Source organism: Lucilia cuprina, chromosome 4 (assembly GCF_022045245.1).
Source record: "Lucilia cuprina isolate Lc7/37 chromosome 4, ASM2204524v1, whole genome shotgun sequence".
NCBI lineage: Eukaryota > Metazoa > Arthropoda > Insecta > Diptera > Calliphoridae > Lucilia > Lucilia cuprina.
Window position 1 is genome coordinate 18,507,199 of NC_060952.1, and position 2,614 is coordinate 18,509,812.

At 26.5% G+C, this 2,614-nt stretch overlaps 1 protein-coding gene across 1 annotated transcript in view; it reads right to left on the reverse strand.

The window, feature by feature from the left end:
• The window catches only part of LOC111679668 (protein serrate-like), a 16,152-nt gene that overhangs the window by 12,852 nt on the left and 686 nt on the right, over window positions 1–2,614 (reverse strand). The gene's annotated exons all lie outside the window — the stretch shown is intronic.

The following is a 2,614-nucleotide window of genomic DNA, read 5'->3' on the forward strand; positions in this document are numbered from 1 at the left end:
AGTTCAGTTCTAGTTCAGTTCTAGTTCAGTTCTAGTTCAGTTCTAGTTCAGTTCTAGTTCAGTTCTAGTTCAGTTTTAGTTCAGTTCTAGTTCAGTTCTAGTTCTAGTACAGTTCTAGTTCAGTTCTAGTTCAGTTCTAGTTCAGTTCTAGTTCAGTTCTAGTTCTAGTACAGTTCTAGTTCAGTTCGAGTTCAAGTTTAGTTCTAGTTCAGTTCGAGTTCAAGTTCAGTTCTAGTTTAATTCTAGTTCAGTTCTAGTTCAGTTCTACATCTAGTTCAGTTGTTGTCAAGCGTTACTTGTAGTCGTATTGGTGTAATAGTTTTCATTTTCCCATAATTAATCATTACATCTTTAAAATCATAAAGAATACTTGATTTATATATTTTTAAAACCTTGCACTTAAAACTGGAAACAAAAAAACCCGACATACGTTTTAATAATGAAAAGAAAAAAATTTAAAACTGTAACCTAAAAATCATACAAAAATTTAAAAAGAAAAAACTATAAAATCACCAAGAAATTCCTAAAATATTTAATTCATTTGTATAATCCCGCATACACATAATAACAAAAAAAAAAAAGAGTTACGTTTAAATAATGATAATTTCAAGTTTTTGGTGTTGATAAAAACCAGCCTCCAAAAAACCTACTGTGTTTAAAAAACAAAAATGCCCAAATGTCTTGTTAAAAAAAATCACAAAAAAACATTCTGTAATTTTGATTTGATGGATTTGTTTTTAGACACTTGTTATGGCCAACAACTGTGTGTGTGTAATCAATTAGAATCATTTTTACCCGCAACTCACAGAGAAAAAGTACACACACATATGGTGAATTTTTTTGTTCACTCTAAATTGTTGTGTGTATCTTAAAGATTTCATTTAAGACAATAAAAAATTATATTCACTTTAATTAATTGTAAGTAGTAAAACGTGTATAAACCTTTTTTTGTGTGTTTGTTTGTTGGTGAACTCAACAAGCTACAAATATTTCACAAAAGGTTGATGTTGCTCATCAACATCATTCGTTGTTTTGGACAAAGAATTTTATGTAAAAAAAAATAAATTTGTTATGTACAAAAATGTTTAATTGTGTATGATTAATAATTCAAGATTAGTTAAATGTCTTCAAAAAATTACTATAAAAAAAACTTAAATATGTTTAAACTATAAAATTGATTGAGTTTATTTAAAACAAGGTTTGCGTATAAGTTTTATGTTGATTTGTGTTTTAGATAAAATATTTTAGTTCAGTTAATTCAATTTGAAAAATGACTTTTTAAAAGGTATAAGAATCATGTTTGTTTGTATGTGTCTGGCGGTATTTTCGTTTTAATTGTATGACTTCAAAGTAGAGTTCATTAGTTTTATATGTTTATTAATGAATTTAAGGTTAAACGTCCTTAAATATAAATAAAACCCTTTTATATAGAATTTTTTACAAACAAGTGGGGGGTCAATAAATTTTTCAAAATTAAACCTTTAAGACACTTGTGTAAATTTCTGGGAAAAAAGTATTTAATTAAATCTTTTATCAGATTTTAAATACTTTTGGTAACTAGGTTCAATAAGATGTTAGATCTATTCATAACTAAATTAGAATTATGTTAAGATACTATACTACCACCAAAGGGGATTTTTATATTTCCATTAAACTTATTATTCGCCTTAGAACAAGTAGTTAATAAAATTTGAAAAATTACAAAATTTAATATATTTTTGGAAATAATATAATGTTTTAAATATAAAAGAATTCCATAAAACAATTAATTTATTAATTCTTTACAAACAAGTTAATTTTTTTGAGCCCTACTAGGGGGTCAATTTTATTACACTCCGAAACAAATATTATAATATTAAAAAACATAAAAAAATAATCAAAACTAATATTTTTAATAAACATCAACATGGGTGTTCAGAAAGAGAGAATTTGTTAGTTTTAAATACACATCAGCTCATCTGCATAATGATGATCGGTTTGTTTTAACTTGATTTTATGATCATTTAAAATACTCCTGCTGCCAGCTTCCTTAAAACATTTTATTTAACTGCATTTCTTCCGTAACATTCTTTTTAACGTAAAACGATTTGTATTTTTTGTTTAAATACTTGTGTGTGAGTGTACGTTTGCCATTGATTACCATGAAGATCTGTTTCGTTTTGGTCATAATGTATTCGCCTGCTCTTCATACCATTTTTCCTTTTTTCTTTTTTGTTGTGTTCACAGCTCATAATCCGGTCATTCAACATTTTATTTACATGAAATGATCGTAAGCATCAATTAAGAATAATTTACATGCACTAAGAAACAAAAGATTTCTTATAATCGATATTTAGTTTTTTACCGATCTTCGTCATTTTTGAAACATTCTACTGGATCCAATATCATAATTATGTAAATGATAGTGTTGATGTCTGAGATAAGATTATTGCAATTGATTTGTTTTGTCAAATATTTTTGTTTTGACACACACTCTTTATAAAATTTTTCCAATGGAAGTTAATTGCAGTTCTAGTTCAGTTCTAGTTCAGTTCTAGTTCAGTTTTAGTTCAGTTCTAGTTCAGTTCCAGTTCAGTTCTAGTTCAGTTCTAGTTCAGTTCTAGTTCAGTTCTAG